We start from the raw sequence: 26,308 nt of genomic DNA on the forward strand, positions 1-26,308 counted from the left end.
ACAGTGAAACTACTGGAGATTAGCAACGGTAGGACATCCTGTTACCTCCAGGCCAAAGGGACAAGAGGGGGAGGGTGCATACTGAGCCTGTCCTACTGGACTTGGGACCACCCGGGAGGAGTAGCTGCTGCCCTAGACACCTTTCTATTCCCACCATCCAGGCTGAAAGGGAAGAATGGGAAATACCCTGGCTTCTCCTTTTCTCCCTCCTATTCTCCTACTGTTGAGTCCCATCGGCCAGTTGATAGGGGAGTCTGGGAAATGAAGCCCCCCATGAAGCAGAGTCAGAAGGTCTGGGAATGGGTATGAGAGCTAACAGGCTCAGAACCATCGGAGGACTGGGTGTGTGAAATATGCAATCGCATATCTTGTGTGAGATCATGAGTTTATATCTCCATGAAGGGCATTTGACATTATCCAAATTATAAATGCACATCATCTTTGACCCCACGATCCAGTTGTACATATTTATTCTTCATATGTACTCCCACACATACACAGTTACATAAGAACAAAGTTATTCACTGCATAATTGTTATGAACAGTGATAGATTGGAGACCATTTAAATGCCTCTAATTGGGGGCCCTTACATAAATTTTGGCATATCCTATTCAATGGAATATCATACACTTGTAAAATAACAAGAAAAAGTTTTTGGTAATGATATGGAATGACTCCATGATAATATCTTGTTAAGGGAAAAGATCAAAATGTAAAACAATGTGCAAGTTCGTACAACAAAAATAAAAATAAGAGCATTAGACAAATATGTTTGTACGTATGTCGATTTCCTTGAGGAGGGTACACACTGGTTGCCCCCAGGAAGCGGAATTGAGAGACAAGGGTGGGAGGGAGTCTTGTTAACTGTGTTCCATTTGTAGTTTTAGAATTTTGTGTCACGTGAATGCTAATCAAGCATAGCTAAATAAAATTTAAATGTAATGTAAACAAAAGAGAAACAAAAGAACTTCCTTCCACTTTACCAGTTTGTAGACATTAAAATCCCTTTAAGGGAGGGAATAGAATCTTTAAAGAAATTAACCCCTTTACCTTCCGAGTTCCTTTCTGAAAGGTTTTTTTTTCCCCTCCCCCCCTGCTGTGGACTGATCAGCAAACAAGCCATTTATTTCTATTGCGCAAATTTACACGGAGAGAACAGCCTCAACCCACCGGCTTGAGAGGATTTCCAGGGATTTAGAAATCGCCAGTGTAACTCCACAAAAGCTTCAAATGCTTTATTTTCATGGAGCGACTTCCACCCTGCAGCTAAAATTGACAATGTGTTTTCACAGCCGAGTTGTTGGGGCTGAGGCAGTCGGTCTAAGGAAGATTCCTGGCTTGATGGATGCAAACGCGCAATGAAGTCCTGGCCTGGAGTGGAACCTTTCAACTCTCAGCTCTTCTTCCAGGACCGGGAACTCCTGGCACGAGCCCGAAAGCGTTCCTCACTTGCAGCAGTCTTTGGGCGTCTTTCTGACAGAGCGGGCTCACTAACTCGGCGGTTCAGCAGCTGTGGGGGGTCTGGGAGACTTGGGCGCGCCTTAGCCTGGACAGCTCCCTGAGTGCGAACCCCTTTGATGTGTGTTGAATGAATGAGCGTCGCTAGCGTAGTAAATTTATGGCAGAATTAAAGCAATCTACATAGGGGTCACTACGGCGACTTTAATTACCCAGGGACTGTGAAGTGGGGAAGAGCTGTCTTTGGAGGAGCGCCACACCACGTCTTAGAATCAGGCAGGCCCCGGATTCTGGTGACCCATAACTCTACGGTCACTGAGGGTCCAGGACTCAGAGGCAGGGGAAAGGAAAAGCCTGACTTAGAATCGGGGAAGGACCTGGAGTTGCACCTGGGGGCTCCCGAACCGCGGCCCCAATACTGCACTGCGCCGCAGGGAAGAGCCCCGGGAGGGGCGCGGGTCCCCGCCCCGGGCGCGCGCAGCCCTGCCCCGCCTCCTCCCGGTGCGCCCCGCCCATCCCGGCGCGTGCAGCCTGCGCGCCCGAGGTGCTCTGGAGGAACCGGCCCGGCGGGCACCCCTGGCCCCGGCGCAGGCGCGATCGCGGGCCGCCCCTCCCGCCGGGTGCCCTGCACGCGCCCCCGCTCCGCCTCCGCACGCTCCCCCGCTCCGGGCGCCTCTGATTGGCTGTTGGCCTGGCCAGCAGGTGTCGGCCGCGGCTGCGGCCAGGCTGGCCCTAGCTGCCTGCGGCGCGGGCGCCTCCCTCGCAGCCGCTGCTGCCGACGCCGCCGCCGCGCTCCCGCCTCCTGTCGGTTCCCGGGCTCCCGCTGCGGCTGCAGTTCTGGCAGCCGAGCCCCCGCGGTGCTGCAGCCCAGCTTTAGCGCGAGACCGACCCGCGCCCCTTCCTCGCCGCCGGCAGCCTCTAATCCACGCGCCGCGCTGCGGCAGGTGCCTTGGGCGCACTGAGGCTCGGTGGCCTGAGCCCGGCCGCCATCGATGACCCCGGTCACAGACCTGCTTCAGGCTGGCCAACCCGTGTGAGTACCGTCCGCCTCCCTCTTCTCCCCTCTGGCAGCTTTGCGCCACTCTCCCCTCAACATTGCCGCAACTTCGGGGGTGGGTGTGTGAAGGTGTCTCTCACGTTCCCCCGCAACCCGTGCGCGTCCGGAGCCAGGAACCCTAGGCGCGGCCAGTCAGCCTCTGCGGAGGGGCGAAGGGCGGGGGTACTTGAACTTGCTCAGGGATCATCGCGGAGTCAGAGTCGTCTCTTTCTCTCGCTGCTGGGGCGGGAGCTCGCCTCTGCGTTTCCCTCGCGTTTTCCGATTCCGGCTGGCCACGTAGCGCTTGGGCTGCGGTTCACCGCGTACCTACTGCGCTGCGGGCGCACAGGCGGGACGCCTCAAACCATCCGGTAAGCGCCCCGCAGCAGCCCAGCTCGGTGGACCTGACTCTTTCAAACTCTTAATTTCTGTAAAACGGGGCTAATCAGGGACTCGTTCAAGGTCACAGCTGATGCTCAGAGTTAGAACACAGGTGGATTGCGTCTGGCCCTCGCCTGCGGGCTGCCTGGGGAGGGGAGCGCTGTTGGCGGGGCAATCACTTCAGCTTCATCCCGTATTCCTCCTCATACTCCCTTTCCGCCACAGCCGCCAGACTTGAAAAGGTAGGGAGCCAATCCCAGGGGGCTCTACATAGATTTGGAGGTAACGGCGGGGAATCTTCCTGATGGAGGCGTGGAGCGGAAAGATTCAGTGGTGGGAACCCCAAGACCTGAGGCTTTTTTGGAGCACTTGCTCCCCTTCTTGTTCCTTAATTTACTGACGTCTTGGCAGGGTAGGGGAATTTGTTCTTAAATCCGTCCTGCTCCTCTTTTCTTTTTCCAAATAAGCATTGTCCCCAAGGATAAGTACGGATCCCAAAACTCTTAAATGCACACACCGGTTTGGGCCTAGGGACTTCCTAAGAGAAGCGAGTACGCTGTGAGCTTGGTTCGCTAACGTTGGCTCCTATCTGCTCCTAGAAAATGCCTTCAGTCTGGCTTCATTTCCATGCTCTCCATCTCCCCGACCATGATCTCGATTTGTTGATTTTCCTGATACTTTCTTAGGGGAGGAAAACTGAGACTGGGGGCTGGCCAGTCTTGGTGTATGTAAATGACGTCGGATGTGATTCTTTTACTCCAGATCCTTTGAGGTGGCTCCAGTGGGGCCGCCTGTGGTGTTGTGGGCGCTTCTCAGAGCTCTGGGCTGGGGAGAGGGTCACCTAGCCTCTCTTGCAACTCAGCCTCTCCCACCACAACTCTGAAACTCAGCCATGAGATCACTACTTAGTTTTGTGATGACTGACCAGCATCTTTGAACCTGAACTTTTTCATTTATAAAATGGAATAGTCCCCGCCGCCTTTCAATCTTACCAAGGAACTTGGAGTTCAGAGGATATGAGAAATGTGGCAATGCACTGGGGTTTTATTAAAAAGTCGAAGGAATATGGTTCAAGGCATCCGGGGCTATAGGTGGAAATGGAGGTAATTTAAAAAATTTTACAGCAATATCTGGGACCCTGTTTGCAGATTTAAAAATCTTCTTTTTAGAGAAATTTAGTTTACCAAGACTTTGAACATACTGCTTTCCATCTTCCTGCTCATGTTCCTTTGCCTGGCCATGGGCAGCTGCATCTCTCCTAATTACCCACCCCTACCTCCATCTGCGAGCTGTCTCTGTGGGCCAGAAGCTGTGTCTGTGGGACTGTTTCTGGAAAGTGGGCGGAGGCTCTGTGTGTGTGTTGTCTCTGAGGAGTCAAAGTGTGACTCTAGAGATGGTGTGTATCTCTTGGTGGTGCAGTGTTCTGTGTGGTCTGGGTTTCGTCGGCGTGTATGGTGGAAGAAGGGAGAGTTTTCTGGCTGCAGAATTTGTTCACTTTTGAGAAAGTGAAGTGTTAGCCATACTCAGCTCAGTCATTTAAACTAGCAGTAGCATAGATTATGTCCTGTCTCCTTTCTCCCTGCCCAGAGGGATTCCCGATGGCTGAAAAATATCCAGTAGAAAACAAGGCTTCCCCCTGATTTTGCCTTCGAGTTATTTTTGTGTATGCACAGACTCTTGTCTGAAAGCCAAGTTAAAGGGAGATGACTGATCAGACCTTGGTGAATTTAACAGTCTATTGAAGTATAATTCCAGAAAATAGTGCAGTTCTGAAGGATACATTCAATGGATTTTCACAACTAAGCACACCTGTGTAACCAGTGCCCTGATTAAGACCAGAATATTTCCAGTCTTCCCATTACCCCTACCTACAGGCACTATCCTCCAAGGGTAGCCATCATCCTGCTTAGTTTTATCAGGTTAGTTTTATTTTTATTACTATTGTTATTTATTTTATCATTTTAGTTCCCAAGCTAAAATGACACTTCTTGATTATTTTCTACCTCCTTTTTAATAAATGCAAACCAAGAGTAGTTATACCTAAACCAGTACAGAAAAATAGAAGGAAGAATTTGGCCTTACAATCTGAGTGAAGAGTGACTTGGTTGTCCCACCACACCCTGATCATTAGTTATTTGGTGGTGTAACAAACCTGATCCCAGATGTAACAGTGCTGACATTGGTCAATGGAGGCTGGCTTGTTCCCATAAGAGCTTTTTCGCAGAGTGAATTAAAGTAATGCAAATATGAAATTATGTGATACTAAAATATGAATGAAGAAAAACTGAATAGATTCTCATTTGATACATAAAAATGAAATATTTTGAATTCCTCAAAGATAAAAAGTTGACAGAGAATCAGAATTTGAAAGCTGACTGATTTATGAACTGTTGATGTCGTTGCCACATGGTGGCGCCAAGTTGGCTGGAGAACTGAAATACCTACCATCTTTTCCCAAGCTCTCAGAAAGGAATCCCAGGAATAAAATCCAACAACTCAGTATCTCCGAACATGATTTCCAACTACTATTTTCCATATCTAGCAAGTAGATCCCTTGTGTGTTCCCTACTACTGAATCCATGGGTAGAACTCTATCCCAGCTCTTTATGAAGATGGCCCATGGGATGGGGCAGGTGCTTGCTGGAGGAAGCTGGAGGTGAGACACTGTTGCCTTTTCCTCAGTAAGATGGAGTTAAGGTGGTATGTCCTTGTGATTTGAAAGAGGGTTAACTGAGAAGCAAGCTTAGGTCACCTCATCCTACCCCAAAATCTTTTCAGAGGTTTGAGGGAAGGAGTTCTCATTCCAAAGGCTGGTATCTCTTTTCACAGAGCCCTGTCCATGCTGAACCTGGAAGAATATATAGGCCTGATTTGGCTCTCTGCTTGTCTGTTACTGGTGTATAAGAATGCTTGTGATTTTTGCACATTAATTTTGTATCCTGAGACTTTGCTGAAGTTGCTTATCAGCTTAAGGAGATTTTGGGCTGAGACGATGGGGTTTTCTAAATATACCATCATGTCATCTGCAAACAGGGACAATTTGACTTCTTCTTTTCCTAACTGGATACCCTTGATTTCTTTCTCTTGCCTGATTGCCCTAGCCAGAACTTCCAACACTAAACCACAATGAGATACCATCTCACACCAGTTAGAATGGCAATCATTAAGAAGTCAGGAAACAACAGTTGTTGGAGAGGATGTGGAGAAATAGGAACACTTTTACACTGTTGGTGGGATTGTAAACTAGTTCAACCATTATGGAAATCAGTATGGCAATTCCTCAAGGATCTAGAACTAGATGTACCATATGACCCAGCCATCCCATTACTGGGTATATACCCAAAGGATTATAAATTATTCTACTACAAAGACACATGCACACGTATGTTTATTGCGGCACTATTCACAATAGCAAAGACTTGGAATCAACCCAAATGTCCATCTGTGACAGACTGGATTAAGAAAATGTGGCACATATACACCATGGAATACTATGCAGCCATAAAAAAGGATGAGTTTGCGTCCTTTGTAGGGACATGGATGCAGCTGGAAACCATCATTCTTAGCAAACTATCACAAGAAGAGAAAACCAAACACCGCATGTTCTCACTCATAGGTGGGAACTGAACAATGAGATCACTTGGACTCGGGAAGGGGAACATCACACACTGGGGCCTATCATGGGGAGGGGAGAGGAGGGAGGGATTGCATTGGGGAGTTATACATGATATAAACGTTATGCACATGTACCCTAGAACTTAAAGTATAATAAATAAATAAATAAATAAATAAATAAAAGAACAAGAACTAGAATAAACAAATGGAAAATAAAAAAAAAAAAAAGAATCTTGCATTGTGTGTAAAAAAAAAAAAAAAAAAAAAAAAAAAGAATATATAGGCCTGGCTGTATTGTTGCTAGAAGACATGTCCCAGCATCCACACTACTGTTGCTGGAAGACATGTCCCAACATCCCACAGAGCACGCCCAAGTTACCCAGGAGATGTGGGGATGTTGTATCCAGATATGGAGAAGGCTAAATGGACCCAGCTGATGCCCTTCTCCCATCCATCACCTTTTGTTTTTATTGTCAGCATGACTGAGATGCTGTTTAGAAGATTGTATTCATTTGGTGGCTTCCATGCCCATAATCACCAAGAGTGTTGAGTGTTTGTCATGTGCTGGACACTATAATTATATTTATTTACTCTTCACAATAGGAGGAGGATGGCTTTCCCATTTTATAGATAAAGGAACTGCTCCTTGAAAGTTACACACTCTACGTTTACACACTATGAAAGCCAGAGTGAAGGTTAAGAGCCGAGTCCCTGAGACAACATCCCTAGCTGAGTTGTACTCTTCTACAGCGGCCAGGAGGTGGAGGGGAGTCTTTTTTTTTTTTTTGAGACGGAGTCTCGCTCTGTCACCCAGGCTGGAATGCAGTGGCCGGATCTCACCTCACTGCAAGCTCCGCCTCCCGGGTTTACACCATTCTCCTGCCTCAGCCTCCCGAGTAGCTGGGACTACAGGCGCCCACCACCTCGCCCGGCTAGTTTTTTGTATTTTTTAGTAGAGACGGGGTTTCACCATGTTAGCCAGGATGGTCTCGATCTCCTGACCTCGTGATCCACCCGTCTCGGCCTCCCAAAGTGCTGGGATTACAGGCTTGAGCCACCGCGCCTGGCCGGGAGTCTTATATATAATTCTTTTGTCCTCCCTGGCACCTTCTCTAGCACTTTACATGTAGCCACTTAAGTGTAAGTATGGAATTGCTGTAAATAGGAAATTCTGTCATAAGCAAGAAGGACAGTGAAAGATGAGAACTTGGGGTCAATTCCATTCAACCTGCAATGTTGGGACTCAGTGTGCCTACTAGAGTGTGTAGTTTTATTATGTGTTTACAACGCCATGTTATGGACACCCGTCTTATCTATTTTTTGTGATTTTTTTTCACCTAACACTTTTTTACATGTGTTGATAACGTATATTGATCATTGTAAATCTAGTTGATTCATTTTAGCTTAGCATTCCTTTGATATGCCACAGTTTATATATTGATTGATAAAAGATTTTTCTATCTCTTGCTATTATTAAATATATTTCAAGGAATATCCTTGACAAGATCTTGTAGAAATGTACAAGAGTGTGTCTTGGGCATATATCCTCAGAAGGCGAATAACTGGGTAGTAGGATATGTATGCTTAAATCAATATTCATCTGTTATTTTAGCTCTCCTAGGTTTGGCAGGTTGCCCTCCTACTGCATTGTGTTGGAGTTCCTTGTATTCCCAAATCTTTGGCCGTGACTGGTATTAATCAGATGTTTTGATTTGGGCTAATCTGAAAAGCATGGAATGTATTTCACTGCTCTTTTACTTTGCATTTCCCTTAAAGATTATCTTTTTAATGTATAGTTTTAATATAGTTTTACAGTTTTTTGTGTCTTGCCATTGGTTTTTTTTTACAGGCAAAATTTTGTTTTTCATAGTTGGGTCTTTGAACTCCTCTGAAATTTATATATCTGTGTTGTTGAGGCAGGGGTGTAATTGTTTTCCATATTGAAAACCATTTACCCCATTATCATTTCATGAATAGTTCCTTATTTTCTCACTTATTTTGTTGCCATCTCTGACGTAGGCTAATTTCTGTTATATCCTTGGATCTGTCTCTTGACTCTCTGTTCTACTCATCTTTTTGTGATTCCTGAGCTAATACCATTTCATTTAATTATTAAAGCTTTATAATAAATCTTCTCTTCTTACCCTTTTCCCCTAAAACTGTCTTGGCTGTTCTTGATGCTTTAGGCTTCAGCATTAATTTTAGGATCTATCCCTTCCTATGAAAATTCCTGTTATAATTTACATTGAATCTAAAGGTTAATTAGAGGAGACTTTTTATCTTTTCACTATTGATATGTTCCTTTCATGGACATGGCCTATCACTATACATTATCTTTTAGGTCATTCTGCAAGACTTTATAATATTCTCCATAAAGGTCTGAAACTTATATTAGGCACCTTATAGGTTTTCATTATCATTTTTCAGTTAACAGCTCTATTGAGGTATAAGTCACATACTATACAATTCACTCATTGAAAGTTTACAATCAGTGTTTTTAGTAAATTTGCAGGGTGTGCAGCCATCAACACAATCTAATTTTAGAATATTTTTGAACCCTGCAAAATAAACCCTGTACCCATTAGCAGTCATTTCTTGGTTCTCATCCCTCCAAACTTCCTGCCACACACCCAGCCCTAGGTAACCTTACCAATCTACTGTCTAAGTCTATACATTTGCCAATTCTGGATATTTCATATAAATGGAATCATACGGTAATATAGTGTGTGGCATTTTGTGTCTGGCTTCTGTCACTTAGTGTAATGTTTTCAAGGTTATCTGTGTTGCTGAATGTATCATTGCTTCATTCCTTTTTATTGGTATATTTCATCATATATATACATCACATCTTAGTATCCCTTCATTAGTCCTTAGAAGTTTTATTGCTCTTGTGAATGGGATCATCTCTCCTCTAGCTACATTTTTAAAATTGGTTATTGCCAGTATATAGTAAGGGGGCTGGTTTTATGTATTCGAATTTTGTATTTAGCGTTTTTGTTGGCTTGTAGATTCTCTGGATGTTCTGTAGAAAGCCATAGGTACTACAGTAATGGTGGTTTTGTTTTTTCTGTTTTAAAACTTTATATATTTTTTCCTTTGCATATTACACTGCCTAGGGCCTCTGGCATAATGTAGAGTAATAGTGGTGATAGTGGACCTCCTAGTCTGGTATGACTTTGATAATGCTTTTAAATATTCACCAAGAGTATGATGGTTACTTTAGGCTTGTGGTAGATACGCTTTAACGTGTTAAGGAATTGTATACTTTTGATATTCTAATAGTGTTTGTTTTTTTCAATTATGCTTATGTTAAATGTTTATCATATTCCTTTTTTATATCCTCTTTAACAAAGTTGAATTATTAGCTATAATGTCAATTCATTTTGTTTTCCTTCCAAAGTTTATGTTATGAAAACATTATATTTTCAAGCGTAAAATTATATTTTAATGTTGAATTTGCCTTTTCAAATCATACTGACACCCTATCCTGAGGGTAAACTCCCTTGTAGGTATTTTTCTTTCTTCTCTTACTTGAGGATCAGCGTCTTGAAGAAAGATCAGACTAACTGAAGAGTTTACAAAGGCAAATAAATATGAAGCACTCTGAACAGTGCCTGGCACATAAGTATTAGTTATTATCATAACTATACAATGCAGTTAGTAATAAATTATCAAAGAGCATTGATTTGGAGTCCTGAGAAGGAGGATTCACTAGGGGACACCTGCCCAAATGGAGTGGCTAATGGGGAATGTGGGATTTGACCTGGCGTTTGAAATTAAATTAAACTAAATGTGTTAATATAAAACGTACTTATAGAAATATAGGCAAACAGAAAGAAAAAAGTAAAAATCACCTATATTCCCACCACTTAGTTGCTTTTGAAATTTTTATATATTTTTTTCCAGAGGTCATTTGATATTGTATACATAGATGCAAATCTTATAAAATATTCATTTTCTGAATCTCACTAGTTATTAAGCCTTCATAATGATAACAGCCTTCACGTCATCACATGAAAACATTCATTAATGGACTGTCCACTTATATGTAGGTCCCCATTCTGATGTCTTAACATAGTACTAATGAGTGTCTGTCTACTAAGCATCATTTTCTTTATGGGCCAGTTGCTTCTCAGTTATATAGGATTTTATTGGACATGATAGTGCAAATTCATTGTAGAGTAGAATTGCAAATCTCGCAAAAGATGGAGAACTTCGTGAAATTGATGAAACTAGGTTGACAATCTGCAGAAAACGTTTGCTCATTGTTGAACACATTGATTGCTGACAGCCTTAAAGCTGGTAAGGATTGAAAAAAGAGACAGTATCTGCATGCTCCAGAAGAGAATAAGTTGAATGACAAAATAGGGAGAGGTCTTTTTGATGCCGATCCTCAAATAATTTTGCTCAAAAGTGATACTCTTTCTGAGCTTGTCAAAAATGTCAAATGCTCATTGAAGGATGTTTTGTACTCTTTAAGTTTGCTGGGAAATTTATGCCCCAAATATGAAAACATGATTTATTCTAAGGTAACATTTTCCACCAGAAATATAATGCTAGGAGTACATGTAGTTTAAACTCTTCTCATGGGCACATTAAAAATGTTTTTAAAAATGGTGGAACTAATTTTAATAATATATTTAATTTAATTCAGTATATCAAATATACTTTTGTATACATTTCAAGATATAATCAATATAAAATTATCAATGGAGTGTGTGACATTCTTTTTTCTATACTAAGTCTTTGGAATCTAGAATGTATTTTATACCCACAACACATTTCAACTGGACTAGTCACATTTCAAGTGTTCAGTAGCCACATGTGCTGGATAGTGTGGTTCTAAGAACTAGTGTAAAGTTGTATATCAAAATTTGCTAAAACATTAAATAAAATGTATCTTCTTATTTTTTCTCCCTTAAAAGGTAATACTAATCAAAACTTTATTTCCCTTTATTTACTGTGATATTTTAAGTGGATTCACTTTAACTGACTTTTCTCTGGTAACAAGTATCCTTGAATAATATGGACCATATGATTTTTTTTTTTAAATAAAGTGATACTTTAAAAAACTTAACAACATGTCAGCAACTTTAATGCCAGTATTTATTCTTCTGTCATTACTTTCATCCTTCAAATAATCTGTTTAATCTATATACCATAATTTGTTCAATGAAACCATTCTTTTAAGACACTAGGCACTTTAGACTTTTATTAACTTCAACTTTGTAGACATTTTTTGTTTTCTTGAGATGAAGTACTTTGTCAAAGTTAGTTTACTTTAAGCTTTTGATATATATTTTCAAATAACCCTCCAGAAAAGTTTATAAATTTATCTTGCCATTAGTAGTATACGAGTATGCCAAATTCCCATGCCTTGCCCTTGATAAGTATGATTATTAAATAACAATACTAGTTTCTTGGGCAAAAAGAAGAACCCCAGAACCTTGCTTTTTATTTCACCTTTCTCTACTGGTGAGGCAGAATGTATCTGCATATTTATTGGCTCTTCATGGCCAACTTCACTATAGAGTTATCCATGGAGGTTGCTTTTTATTTCCTATGCATTCTGTAACTTGCATTTATTACTTGGTGTTTTTGAAAGAATAGTTAAGTTGTTTTATCCAGATCATGTTCATATTTTTAACTACTAAATACCTTTCCATCATATGAAATAACATGTTTTTTAAATGTGTTTTTCTATGATAGACTTTTGATTGTTTCTTTAATTTTTGGGGGGTATTACATAGATGCATTCAGTAAACATCCTTGAAATTTATTTATGCACATGTACAAGAAACTCTTGAAGATATATGCCTAGAAGTGAAATTGCAAGGTCTTATTTTATGTAAACTTTGAATTTGACCATTTGATGCCAAATTACTCCCCAAAGTGACAATACTAATTTAAATTGCTATAGCAATGTAGATGGATAGTATCTATCATAAAGAGATAATACTACAGAAGGAAGAACAAAGATGTTAAAGGAGAAAACATATAGGTATATGGTTTTGTGTATATATAAATATCCTAAAGTTCAAATAGAAAGCTCAGAGGTTTTTGACCTTTTCATTTTGAATATTGCATCATATAAATGATTATACATAAATATATCATAAACCTTATATAAATATTTACTGGCCGGGCACAGTGGCTCATGCCTGTAATCCCAGCACTTTGGGAGGCCGAGGCGGGTGGATCACCTGAGGTCAGGAGTTCGAGACCAGCCCGACCAACGTGGTGAAACCTCGTTTCTACTAAATACAAAAAATTAACTGAGCATGGTGGTGCATGCCTGTAATCCCAGCTACTTAGGAGCCTGAGGCAGGAGAATTGCTTGAACCCAGGAAGCTGAGGTTGCAGTGAGCCAAGACTGAGCCATTGCACTCCAGCCTGGGTAACAAGAGTGAAACTCCATCTCAAAAAAAAAAAAAAAAAAAAAAAATTACCTAACTAGGGAGAACTGGTAAGAGTTTAAATGGTCAGTTATTTAGTAGTGCCTTTAATGAGGACAGACTACAAGAGGAAGTAAGCACCTGTTGGGGAGAACCAGGAAAGCACCTCTGTCCAGCTCTGCCCCTGTCTCCCCCATCCTGGGGGGTAGATTCTACCATTGGACGATTATTCCTTTTTGTCTTCTCTTCTGTTAAAATTTAGAAGACTTTTGTTGGGGTAACTCCAAAGTAACAATGTTACAGTAACACCCTAATGTGAATGAATTTATGTGATCAATTGCTAGTGACAGGAAGACCAGAACAGCGTGACACTACCAGAGGTTAGTGAGGAAATGGCTGACAGGTGGACTTGGTTGGGGGATGGGCTGGATGATTTATTAAAAGAAACCTCACCCACTTCCAACTTACCCTAAGGATGAATTCTGCATTTCTGCAGGGAAAGCAAAAGGAACTTTATGAAGCTGTGTGCCTAAAGGCATCCAGAAAATTGTTTTTCGTTTTTTATTCAATCATTACCTTCCCTAGATAATTGAGTTAAATTTTCTGTGTATATTTATATATCATCATCTGGGGCAAGAAAAAGCACTGTATGGAATTCCATTTTGTGCCTATGGTTTACAATGTGATACCACTGATGAAACAGATGTGTGATCTGCAGCTGGGATACACAAATCCATGCTATGGGCCGACAGTTTAATCTTACTGAGCTGACACTGGGGAAGAGAATGCAAGACGTGTGTGCCCCAGGAAGGGTGAGTGCCTGGAAAACAGGTGCCCATGACCTCAGGATCTAATGTGACTATTTGCCAAAAGCCTCAAATAATCTTCTGACACTGAATCCTGGTGGCTCAGGTAACTGTCCTGCGATATGATTCTCTCTTTTTGGTATGAAATGTAACTATCTCAAAAGTGTATTGAGTCATTTTCTAGGCTGGCAAGCCCAGATAACAGGATTCTGGTGAAATCTTTGGGGAAAAGAAAAATACCCAAGCCTCTGTACATGATGGCTTTTTTTTTTTTTTTTTTTTTTTTTTCTGAAGAGATCCAAATCTGTGTAAGCAGTACTTCCAGTTCCTAAAACCTCTTTCTGACTCCCTCTTGAAAACCTCTGTCTCCAACATCATTTCATTTTATCCATGTAGCTCCAGCCTCAGAAAATATGGCAGGTGCTGCTTTTGTGTTTGTGTTATATGAATATGGTTTTGTTGTTTTGTTTCTTCTGAGAAACAATTTATTAATCATTAGGGATTTTGATTTACTAGAATGATACGTAAATAGTATTATGTTTGAGATGAGTATCTTTCTTTTACAGCTAATTATAAGAAAAATCAGAAATGCTGTTTTAATTGTTTTAATCCTTGTTCAAAGTCTTTTAGAAACCCACCAATCAATTTTTCAGCTCTGTGGTCCAGTGAAGGTCAGGTGCCTCTCCTAGAACTGCAGATCTTGCAGTCTGGTTCTGGAATGTTGCTGAGATCCCCTAAAGGCTCCTTCACGCTCCCAGGTCTGAATCCTTCCTTTTGCAGATTCCAGGTACCTGAAGCATGTTCTTTCCACTGCCCCTGCCACCACCCATTTTCTGCTTGGGTTCCTTTCCCCTTAGGCTGCTGCTGATGGTGGATGGGGATGCAATGCTGACATTTTCCCTTTCTCTGTTATAAATGAACCGAAAGCAACAAAGAGAATGAAAAACAGAAGACCAAACATGTTTTGCAAATCTGAAAGATGGTTAAAATTGCTTCCCCAAAAGTTGGAAACATGGCCAGAAAGAGTGGGATCATGGGAGGTGCATGGAAGGAGGCAGAGGGATGTGCTCTGCATGTTTAGTCAGGAGCACTTGAAGGTGAGATTTTTTACTGGAGTGCAACACCCAAGTCTCTTGTATGTAGTGGGATAAGGAAGCCTGCAGAGGCAGCGAACACTTCCTGCTGTCCGCCACTGCCCACCCCCGACCCCTGCACCACCCCGCCCTGACTTAGTGTCTTCTTTGCCTTTTGGCCAGTCTCTCCAGGGTTTTTACTTGTTCTTTTCAGACTTTCCAAAGGGCCAACTTTTGGCTTTGTCTTCTCTATCCTATCATTGTTTCTATTTATTAATCTCTGTTCTCATCTTTATTATTTCTTTCCTACTACATCTTGGGTTTTTTTCCCCCAATCTCCTAAATTTATATGATTAATTCATTAATTTACAGCTTCACTTCTTTCCTATATATGCATTTAGGACTATAAATTTTTCTCTAAGTATTGCTTCAGCAATGTTTTTATTTCACAAGTTTTGATATATAATTTTGTTATTGTTCACATGTAAGTTTTTTAAATTTTCATTATAATTTCTTCTTTGAGTTATGACTTATTTATATGTTTTTTCCTAGAACTTTTTAATATTTTTTTTTCTATTTTAATTCATGGTGACCAGAGAATGTGGTCCACATGATTCTAGTTATTTGAAATTTGTTGATGCTTGTTTTGTGGCCTGGTACATAGTCATTGTTCATAAATGTTCCATAACTTCTTGAAAAGAAAGTTATTGGTTGCAGAGATTCATATCTGTTTATTAGCTTAAGTTAGTTAATTATGTTACTCAAATATTCCATTTTTTAGTGATGTTTTTGCAGTTTGGTTAATCAGTTACTGAAGGAGAAGTATATGAAGGCCAATTTATTAATTTAATCTTGTGCTTTCATTTTGTTTTGTATATTTTGAAGGTGCATTTTTGTTTAAGTATATACCATTATGAGAAACCCTCTTAGTCTCTAGTAATACCTCTTGTTTTTAAGTCTGTGTTTAATAGAGCTATACTGTACTATATTTTTAAATTGACATATCATAATTATACATATTTATGGTATGTAGTGATGTTTCAATATATACGGTGTACAGTGATCAGATCAGGGTAATTAGCATGTCCATCATTTCAAACATTTATCATTTCTTTTTGTTAGGTACGTTCAATGTCATACTTCTAGCTATTTGAAACTCTATAACAAGCTTGTCTGTGGCCCGCGGGCTGCATGCGGCCCAGAATGGCTTTGAATGTGGCCCAACACAAATTTGTAAACTTTCTTAAAACATTATGAGATTTTTTTTTGAGATTTCTTTGGTGCTTATCAGCTCTCATTAGTGTTATTGTATTTTATGTGTGGCCCAAGACAATTCTTCTTCCAATATGGCCCAAGGAAGCCAACAGATTGCACACCTCTGCTCTGTAGCATATTATTATTAGCTATAGTCATCCTGTAATGCTGTAGAACACTAGAATTTGTTACTCCTATCTAGCTGTAATTTTGTATCCTTTAACAAATATCTCCCTTTCTCTACCCTTCCCAGACTCTTTCTCCTTTCATTTGTATGAGGTCGTTCTTGTTTTAGCTTCCACAAAGGAGTGAGAACATGCAGTGTTTAACTTTCTGTTCCTGACTTATTTCACCTAACGAAATGTCCTCCAGTTCCATTCATGTTTCCACAAATGACAGGATTTGATTCTTTTTTATGGCTGAATAGTATTTCATGGTGTATATATACACCACATTTTCTTTATCCATTAACCTGATGTTGGACACTTGGCTGTTGTGAGTAGTGCTGCAATAAACATGGGAGTGCAGATAGCTTTTCTTTTCTTTCTTTCTCTCTTTCTTTCTTTCTTTTTTTTCTGTGAGGCAGAGTCTGACTCTGTCACCCAGGCTGGAGTGCAGTGGCATGATCTTGGCTCACTGCAACCTCCGCCTCCTGGGTTCAAGTGATTCTCCTGCCTCAGCCTCCCCAGTAGCTGGGATTAGAGGTGCCTGCCACCATGCCTGGCAAATTTTTATATTTTTAGTAGGGATGGGGTTTTGTCATGTTGTCCAGGCTGGTCTTCTGACTTAAAGTGATCTGCCCACCTCAGCCTCCCAAAGTGCTGGGATTACAGGCATGAGCCACTGTGCCTGGCCAGATGTCTTTTCAATACACTGATTTATTTTCCTTTGAGTAAATGTGCAGTAGCCCAGTAGTGGGACTGCTGGATGATATGGTAGTTCTACTTATAGCTTTTTGAGGAATCTCCATACTGTTCTCCATAGTGACTGTCCTATTTTATACTCCCATCAACAGTGTGTAAGTGTTTTCTTTCCTCCACATCCTTGCCAGCATTTGTTTTTGTTTTTGTTTTTTTGGTCTTTTTGATGATAGCCATCCTAACTGGGGTAAGATGAAGCCTCACTGTGGTTTTGATTTGTATTTTCCTGATGATTAGTGATGTTGAGTATTATAAATATATTTGTGGGACATTTACATATATTCTTTTGAGAAATGTCTACTTAGAGCATTTACCTTCTTTTTAACGAGTTTTTTTTTTTTCTGTTGAGATGTTTGACTTCATTTTATATTCTGGATATTAATTTCCTATAAGATGAATAGTTTGCAAGTATATTTTTTCTCATTCTGTATGTTGTCTTTTTACTCTATTTATTTATTCTTTCTTTTGCTTTGGACACTTTTTAGTTTGATATAATCCCTTTGCTTATTTTTGCTTTTGTTTCCTATGCTTTTGAAGTCTTATCCATAAAATCTTTTTCCAGATAAATGTCCTAAAGTATTTCCCCTATGTTTTTCTCTAGTAGTTTTATAGTTTTGTGTCTTGCATTTAGATCTTTAATCCATTTTGAATTGATTTTTGTTTAAGGCGAGAACTGGAGGTATAGTTTCATTCCTCTGCATATAGACATCGCTTTCTCAGCACCATAATTTAAGAGATTATCCTTTCCTCGGTGAATGCTTTTGGTGCCTTTGTCAAAAATCGGTTGTAGATATGTGGATTAATGTCTGGGTTCCTTATTCTATTCCGCTTGTCTATGTGTTTGTTTTTATGGCAGTATTATTATGTTGTTTTGATTATTACAGCTTTGCAGTATATTTTTAAGTCTGGTAGTGTGATATCTACAGCTTTGTTCTCTTTGCTCTGGATTGCTTTGGCTTTTTGGGGTCTTTTGTGGTTCCATACGTAGTTTTGGATTTTGTTTTCTATTTTTGTGAAGAATGCCATTAGTATTTTGATAGGGATTATTTCATTGAATCTGTAGGTTGCTTTGGGTAGTATAGCCATTGTAATTATTTTCATTATTTTGAATCTTGAACATGGGATATTTTTCCATTTGTATTTTCTTCTTTTTTTTTTTTATCAGTGTTTTGTAGTTTACTTTGTAGAGGTTTTTCACCTCCTTGGCTACATTTATTTCTAGGAACTAGGTATTTTGTTTTATTTTTTGTAGCCATTGTAAATGGGATTGCCTTCTGATTTCTTTTTCAGCTAGTTTGTTGTTTGTGCATATTAATCCTACTAATCCTACTGATCGTTATTTTTTTCTTTTTAGCAGACAGTATCTCACTCTGTTTCCCAGGATAGAGTGCAGTGGCATGATCATGGCTAACTGCAGCCTCAAACTCCTGGGCTTAGGTGGTCTTCTTGCCTCAGCCTCCCAAGTAATTGTGACTATAGGCATATGCCACCACATCTGGCTAATTTTTAAAAATTTTTTATGGAGACAAGGTCCAACTGTGTGGCCCAGGATCATCTCAAACTCCTGGCCTCAAGTGATCCTTCCACCTTGTACTTCTAAAGTGCTGGGATCACAGGCATTGAGCCACTGTGCCCAGCCAATGCTATTGATTATTGCTTGTCGATTTTGTATACTGCAACTTTATTGAATTTGTTTATCAGTTCTAAGAGCTTTTTGGTAGAGTATTTTGATTTTTCTCAATATAAGATTATGTCATCTGCAGAGACAATTTAACTTTTTCTTTCCTATTTGGATGCCCTTTCTTTCTTTCTCTTGCCTACTTGCTCTTACTAGTACTTCCAGTACTATGCTGAATTAAAGTGGTGATGGTGGACATCCTCATCTTGCACTAGTTCTTGGAGAAAAAGTTTTTGAGTTTTTCCCATTCAATATGATGTTAGCTGTGGGCTAGTCGTATATGGCTTTATTTTGTTGATGCACTTTCCTTCTATACCTAATTTATTGAGAGTTTTTATCATGAAGGGATGTTGGATTTTATTAAATTTTTTCTTTGCATCTATTCACATAATCATATATTATCGTTTTTGCCCTTCATTCTGTCAATGTGATGTATTGCATTTATTGATTTGCATATGTTGAACCATCACTGTATCCTTGAGATAAATCCCACTTGATCATGGTATATTATCTTTTTGACATGTTGTGGGTTTTTTGTTTGTTAAGGATTTTTACGTCTATATTTATCAGGGATATTGGCCTGTATTTTTCATTGTTATTTTTCTGATCTGGTTTTGCTATCAGATCTATGCTGGTCTGGCAAAATGAGTTAGAAATAATTCCTGCTGCTTCAATTCCTATGAATAGTTTGAGAATAGTTGGTGTTAACTATTCTTTAATAGTTTGGAAGAATTTAGTGGTGAAACCATCTGATACTGAGACTTTCTCTTTTGAGAGACTTTTTACTACTGATTCAATCTTGTTACTTTTTTAATTGGTCTGTTAGGTTGTCTATTTCTTCTTGATGCAATCTCGGTAGGTTTTTATAATAATTACATGATTTATATCTATATTTCATGAAACATACAGTTGAAATAATAAATCAGTATATCTATGTCATTCTACATATGTTTACACATTTCTAATAGCTGAATTGAATATCACTTGAAATTTTAATTAATTAAAATTCAATTCAATTAAAATTCAGTTTAGTTGCATTAGCTATGTTTTACACACTCAACAGCCACCTATGGCTGGTGGTTCCCATATTGGGCAGTGCTGGTAGAACCATCTTGTGGTATGGTTTATAAATTTTTGCATTTCTCATGTATGTAAAGAAAAGATAAACTAAAATTAAATATTCACAACCAAGTTAAAGGAAGAAGTTAGAGTTACTTGCATTGCACCTGGCACTCTGTTGGTCGGAAGGAAGTTGAGACTCTTATTTCTATAAAATTGGGAATGTGGGAAATGTTGGAATGTAGAAAATAAGCAGATCTGTGAGGTATCTCTTGCTGCTCCTTCTGCACTCTTCTTCCTCTCGCCCTGTGTGCCTTCTCTGCATCATGAGAACATGGCTTTATTTATGTTCTGGAAATGGTTTTAGTGTTTCCTTTCTGAATAGGGAGGAATCTTGGGTTACAACACAGAATATGTTTGTAACCACCTGGCACAAATTTTCTTCAAGTTATTCTTCTCCAAATTTGTTGAAGAATTTCTCAAATAATTATCTTTCCAGTGGAAATGGATGTCTTGCATTGCTTCCTTTCTTCCTATTAGAAATGTGAGAAATTCACTTAATTGCCAGAGAGAGGCACAGAGGCTGAGACCTTGTATTTTCTACCCTTTTAGATTCATTGAACTGAAGTAGGTCTCAAAAAAGCTTTTGGGACTTGAGATGACATGCATTCAATACTTAATATTTACATTGGATAAACTTGATAAAGAGGACAAATTTTAAGAAAACACTAGCAATCTCTAGCTTGGGGAGTTTGGAGCACATAACACTCATTTCTTTTTTTTTTTTTTTTTTTTTTTTGAGACGGAGTCTCGCTCTGCCGCCCAGGCTGGAGTGCTGTGGCCAGATCTCAGCTCATTGCAAGCTCCGCCTCCCGGGTTCACGCCATTCTCCTGCCTCAGCCTCCCGAGTAGCTGGGACTACAGGCGTCCGCCACCTCGCCCGGCTAATTTTTTTGTATTTTTTAGTAGAGACGGGGTTTCACCGTGTTAGCCAGGATGGTCTCGATCTCCTGACCTCGTGATCCGCCCGTCTCGGCCTCCCAAAGTGCTGGGATTACAGGCTTGAGCCACCGCGCCCGGCCAACACTCATTTCTTAAGTAAGAAAAAATGAAAACCTAATTAGCATCAAAAGCAAGTTTTGTTTTTTAAAGACTTTATACAATTGTTTAGGGTTCAATGTGGAAGGAAAGAAATAATTTTAGTGTAAAGCAGTGCCCCCAGTGAACACACAGAAGTAAGATGATTGAGCAGTAGGAATGTTGTCCTCTATGCCAATTTTTCCCCATTCACGTGGCTTCACTGTTTATATATTGCATTTCAGGCAGATGCTTGAATACATATCTTTAGGAGCCTTAATATTCTTTTTTTAATCATTAATATACTTAAGTTCTAGGGTACATGTGCACAACGTACAGGTTTTTTACATAGGTATACATGTGCCATGTTGGTGGGCTGCACTCATTAACTTGTAATTTACATTAGGTATATCTCCTAATGCTATCCCTCTCCCCTCCCCCCACCCCATGACAGGCCCTGGTGTGTGATGTTCCCCTTCCTGTGTCCAAGTGTTCTCATTGTTCAATTCCCACCTATGAGTGAGAACAAGTGGTGTTTGGTTTTTCGTCCTTGCGATAGTTTGCTGAGAATTATGGTTTCCAGCTTCATCCATGTCCCTACAAAGGACATGAACTCATCCTTTTTGTGGCTGCATGGTATTCCATGGTGTATATGTGCCACATTTTCTTAATCCAGTCTATCATTGGTGGACATTTGGGCTGGTTCCAAGTCTTTGCTATTGTGAATAGTGTTGCAATAAACATACGTGTGTGTGTGTCTTTATAATGGAATGATTTATAATCCTTTGGGTATATACCCAGTAATGGGATGGCTGGGTCGTCAAATGGTATTTCTAGTTCTAGATCCTTGAGGAATCACCACACTGTCTTCAGGAGAAAGAAATAAAGGGTATTCAATTAGGAAAAGAGGAAGTCAAATTGTCCCTGCTTGCAGATGACATGATTGTATATTTAGAAAACCCCATCATCTCAGCCCCAAATCTGCTTAAGCTGATAAGCAACTTCAGCAAAGTCTCAGGATACAAAATCAATGTGCAAAAATCACAAGCATTCTTATACACCAATAACAGACAAACAGCTAAATCATGAGTAAGCTCCCATTCACAATTGCTTTGAAGAGAATTAAATACCTAGGAATCCAACTTACAAGGGATGTGAAGGACCTCTTCAAGGAGAACTACAAACCACTGCTCAGTGAAATAAAAGAGGATACAAACAAATGGAAGAACATTCCATGCTCATGGATAGGAAGAATCAATATCGTGAAAATGGCCATACTGCCCAACATAATTTATAGATTCAATGCCATCCCCATCAAGCTACCAATGACTTTCTTCACAGAATTGGAAAAAACTCCTTTAAAATGCATATGGAACCAAAAAAGAGCCCTCATTGCCAAGACAATCCTAAGCCAAAAGAACAAAGCTGCAGGCATCACACTACCTGACTTCAAAGTATACTACAAGGCTACAGTAACCAAAACGGCATGGTACTGGTACCAAAACAGAGATATAGACCAATGGAACAGAACAGAGCCCTCAGAAATAATACCACACATCTACAACCATCTAATCTTTGACAAACCTGACAAAAACAAGAAATGGAGAAAGGATTCCCTTTTTAATAAATGGGGCTGGGAAAACTTGCTAGCCATACGTAGAAAGCTGAAACTGGATCCCTTCCTTACACCTTATACAAAAATTAATTCAAGATGGATTAGAGACTTAAATGTTAGACCTAAAACCATAAAAACCCCAGAAGAAAACCTAGGCAGTACCATTCAGGATATAGGCATGGGCAAAGACTTCATGTCTAAAATACCAAAAGCAACAGCAACACAAGCCAAAATAGACAAATGGGATCTAATTAAAGAGCTTCTGCACAGCAAAAGAAACTACCATCAGAGTGAACAGGCAACCTACAGAATGGGAGAAAAATTTTGCAATCTACTCATCTGACAAAGGGCTAATATCCAGAATCTACAAAGAACTTAAACTTACAAGATAAAAACAACCCCATCAAAAAGGAGCCTTAACATTCTTAGCCTTAGACCCAGTCATCTTATTTCTGGGAACCTACCCTAAGAGAAGAAATTCTTTAATATGGAATACCCTTTATGCATAAAAATGTTTATCATAGTCCTCTATGAAATAGCACCAACTTGGAATCAACCCCGATGTACAACACTAGGAAACAGGTTAGTAAATAGATCCACTTGATAAAAGATAATGCAGCTATTAGGAGTGATGCTTAAAGGTAATCAGACTAACATGGAAAACATGCTTGAGATAAAGCGTTTAGTGAAAAAAGAAGCGTGCCATTTGTTTATTTTACTAAAATTATGCTGTGGCATTTCCAATTTAAGTCTAAGAATATTTTCGTATGACATAAACTATGCTGTAATAAGTAATATTTCTTTACCGCAAAATAATCTAATTATAGCAATATTTAATGGTAGCTGTGAAAATTTTTATCACAAAATGTAAATTGCTATTAAAGTTTAATGGTTCATTATATAAATATAATTTAAATATATTACACATTCCAAGATAAATGTACTATATAATCACATTATTTCTGCCCAAATATTTGAAAGATAAGGAAACAAGACATCACAATCAGGAAAACTGAAAATGAAAAGTCACTAAACTTGAGAAAATATCATTTTAGTCATTGAATGCTAAAAAGTCACTAAACTTGAGAAAATATCATTTTGGTCATTGAATGCTAGGAATAAAAAGAACAGGAGACAACTAGTCTCCACAGAATTTAATATGTACGGACAATTCATAGAGGGGACAGCGGGTGAATTTATTCTTTACTTCCATGTCAATAAGAATGGATGAATTCCTTAAAAACCACTGAGACAGAAGAAGACATTGAGAATGAGTCAAGTGAAATATGCTTTTTATTGATCTATTGATGTGTCCATGTAATTTGAATATGAAATAGCAGAACCCTGTTGTGAAGCTTATCCATCTTAAGACAGAAGGAAGCACAGATAGAAAGTTTTGGAAACTTCTTACACAAGAATTCTGCCAAATAGTGAAAATAATTTCTAACTCCTGTTTATTATTTTTCTTAAGGACTAAAATCTTTGTTTTAAAAACTATATCCTGCAAACTCTTTGAGAGTTGCTGGGGGCGGGGGCTGTAGTGAGGGTGGGGAACCAACTGAATAAAAGAATAGACAAAAGATTGGCAGATTTTATCCCTCAATCTTGGCAAAATACAAATAAAGTGAAACATACCACAAATATTTTATTAAGTATTTAAAATTAAAATCTGTTTTGAATAAATATATATAATTTTTGATGCAACAGAAAATGTTATTTGAAGATGAGAAAATAACATGCTGTTTGTGAAGGCACACTATAAATAATTAAGTTTTTTTTATTATACTTCAAGTTCTGGGATACATGTGCAGAACGTGCAGGTTTGTTACATAGGTATACATGTGCCATGGTGGTTTACTGTACCCATCAACCTGTCATCTACATTAGGGATTTCTCCTAATGCTGTCCCTCCCCTTTCCCTCCATCCCCGAACAGGCCCCAGTGTGTGATGTTCCCCTCTCTGTGCCCATATGTTCTCATTGTTCAACTCCCACTTATGAGTGAGAACATGTAGTGATTGGTTTTCTGTTCCTGTGTTAGTTTGCTGAGAATGATGGTTTCCAGCTTCATCCATGTCCCTGCAAAGGACATGAACTCATTCTTTATGGCTGCATAGTATTCCATGACGTATATGTGCCACATTTTCTTTATCCAGTCTGTCATTGATGGGCATTTGGGTTGGTTCAAAGTCTTTGCTCTTGTGAATAGTGCTGCAATAAACATATGTATGGATGTGTCTTTATAATGGAATGATTTATAATCCTTTGGGTATATACCCAGTAATGAGATTGCTGGGTCAAATGGTATTTCTGGTTCTAGATCCTTGAGGAATTGCCACGCTGTCTTCCTTGATGGTTGAACTAATTTACACTCCCAACAGTGTAAAAGTGTTCCTTTTTCTCCACATCATCTCCAGCATCTATTGTTTCCTGACTTTTTAATGATCGACAATCTAACTGGCATGAAATGGTATCTCATAGTGGTTTTTATTTGCATTTCTGTAATTACCAGTGCTGATGAGCTTTTTTTCATGTTTGTTGGCCACATAAATGTCTTCTTTTGAGAACAGTCTGTTTATATCCTTTGCCCACTTTTGGATGGGGTTGTTTTTTATTTCTTGTAAATTTGTTTAAGTTCCTTGTAGATTCTGGATATGAGCCCTTGGTCAGATGGATAGATGGCAAAAATTTTCTCCCATTCTGTAGTGAAGCAGTGATCCTTTCCCACCACTAGCTGCGGGGAGTCTGTCCCTTGCAGACCCTTGACCGGGTGAAAGATGAATAAAGTACACTGGCACACAGATATTCTGCTGTGCCAGTCCAGCTGAGGGTCTGAAGTCATTCACAGACTCCGAGGAGAGTCCTGTAAAAAATGGCAGCTGCCGCCCTGAGCAGCTTGCACTCCAAGCATTTATTTAGTATAGAATTAACAGCAGAAGCTTTGAGTAACACACTTGTGGATAATTAACATGGTTAAGAGAATAGTTCTAGGAATGATTAAAGCTCAGGTACTGTGGTCTAGAGTAAATACCATTAGGGGGCAATTTTCCTGGGTGACCTCCCCCCGAGAGGGCCATCTGTGTCAAAGGTTAGTTAATGGAGGTAGGGTAAACAGACTTAACTGGGGAAGACTCTATTGTCCCTAGCATTTACCCTATGACCTAATGCTGTAAGGTAAGACCCAGCTGCCTTCAGCCTGTTCAATTATTACAGCTATGTAACCTTTCAGCCTTCCAAAAGATTTGTGACCGTTCCCTGTAACTTTCCCTAATATTTCCCTTTAATATTTCTGCCACCATCCTGAGTGAATCCCAACACTGTAGGTTGCCTGTTCACTCTGATGATAGTTTCTTTTGCTGTGCAGAAGCTCTTTAGTTTAATTAGATCCCATTTGTCAATTTTGGCTTTTGTTGCCATTGCCTTTGGTGTTTTAGTCATGAAGTCTTTGCCCATGCCTGTGTCCCAAATGGTATTGCTTAGGTTTTCTTCTACGGTTTTTATGGTTTTAGGTCTTATGTTTAAGTCTTTAATCCACCTTGAGTTAATTTTTGTATAAGGTGTAAGGGAAGGGGTCCAGTTTCAGTTTCCTGCATATGGCTAGTCAGTTTTCCTAACAGCATTTATTAAATAGGGAAACCTTTCCCCATTGCTTGTTTTTGTCAGGTTTGTCACAGATCAGATGGCTGTAGATGTGTGGTGTTATTTCTGAGGCCTCTGTTCACTGGTCTATATCTCTGTTTTGGTACCAGTACCATACCGTTTTGGTTACTGTAGGCTTGTAGTATAGTTTGAAGTCAGGTAATGTGATGCCTCCAGCTTTGTTATTTTTGCTTAGGATTGTCTTGGCTATATGGGCTCTTTTTTGGTTCCATATGAAATTTAAAGTAGTTTTTTCTAATTCTGTGAAGAAAGCCAATGGTAGCTTTATGGGAATAGCATTG

General features: G+C 39.5%; 1 protein-coding gene across 1 annotated transcript in view; it reads left to right on the plus strand.

Annotated features, from left to right (window-relative positions):
* The first annotated feature begins 2,002 nt into the window (after positions 1–2,002).
* Positions 2,003–26,308, plus strand: part of MYRIP (myosin VIIA and Rab interacting protein) — a 427,956-nt gene continuing 403,650 nt past the window's right edge. Inside the window, exon 1 of the mRNA XM_033212116.1 lies at positions 2,003–2,492. The gene's annotated coding sequence lies outside the window, so the exon portion shown is untranslated. The remainder of the gene's footprint in view (positions 2,493–26,308) is intronic.

This window comes from Trachypithecus francoisi, unplaced genomic scaffold (assembly GCF_009764315.1).
Source record: "Trachypithecus francoisi isolate TF-2019V2 unplaced genomic scaffold, Tfra_2.0 Lachesis_group0, whole genome shotgun sequence".
Taxonomy (NCBI): Eukaryota; Metazoa; Chordata; class Mammalia; order Primates; family Cercopithecidae; genus Trachypithecus; species Trachypithecus francoisi.